Below are 1,116 nucleotides of genomic sequence, written 5' to 3'. Positions count from 1 at the left end.
GTGGAGAAAAGCTGGGAAAGGCGGGAAGCGTCAGGAGAGAACTTGGGGAGGTGGAGAAGCTGCAAGCTAGCGTGCGGTATTTTCGACCGGTGCTGGAGCCTGCAGCAATGTGCCCCCCAACCCTGTGTTCAAGTTTGAAAGCTCCAAACCTGCTCCTAGTTCCCATTTTCCTCCTTCCAGCACCCTTTAATTAGCTGGGTAAAGGCAGATTCATGATCTTCCCTCTCCTCTGCAGTTTTTTCTTTCTTTCTGAATCAAACATGGGGAGAAGGAGAAATACAAGTTTTAAAAATCTCTGCGGGTGTCATGGAAACGTTCTGGAATAGAAACATTCCCGCATGCCTCTTGATTTTTATTGACATTTAGCCGCCATTAGGGACAAAAATTAAAATTATCCCGCTCCCAGTCTCCTCGACGCTGCGTCCTAATTCCTTTATCGGGCTCACGCAGCTATGTTGCCCCCACCCCGGCTATGAGCCGACTCCAAAAGTTTAGCTTTCACCGGGAAATTTCCAAATCACCGAGAGGCTCTTGTCACTGGGAAATTTGGAAAAATCTGTTGGTGAGCTCTATTGAGCTCTCATTGAAAAATGTCCATCACCACACCACTGATGCGTCGTCAAGTTCAGGCTTTCGAATTGGAGGAACTCCGCCCGGGCCAGCGCTGGAACTCCAACCTAGGAACCCCTCCGCCAGCTCGTGTCTTCGCCCGGGGTCAGATTTCCTCTGCTGCCTGCAGAAGCCGGCGCCCAGCTCACACTGTTAGGGTTCGCAGGATTTCCCGCGCACCAGAACCCGACTTGGCTGGTGACCTGAGCGGTTCTGGGTAGACTTAATGTACAGACAGCGGGAAAAAAAAAAAAAAGACAATGGGACTCTAACATTGACGGATTGTCGGCTCTGAGTTTCTTCTTCTGGCTAAAAGAAAACTTCTGGAGATACGCACATGAGCGCGCACTCGCGCACACACACCCAGATCTTCTCCGTCCCGGGAGTCCTCGGGGACGTGCATCAAGGTCTCCAGAGGAAGCAGTTAGCTGCGTCAGAAGCTAAACAGACGCTCAGCACGGGTCCCCATAGTGCGCGGCGAAGCATGGGGCAATGCTTCTTTCAGGC

This window comes from Otolemur garnettii, unplaced genomic scaffold (assembly GCF_000181295.1).
Source record: "Otolemur garnettii isolate 467f Iridium unplaced genomic scaffold, OtoGar3 scaffold00002, whole genome shotgun sequence".
Classification (NCBI taxonomy): Eukaryota; Metazoa; Chordata; class Mammalia; order Primates; family Galagidae; genus Otolemur; species Otolemur garnettii.
The sequence above is the reverse complement of the archived record's forward strand: the minus strand, read 5'-3'. Positions refer to the sequence as shown.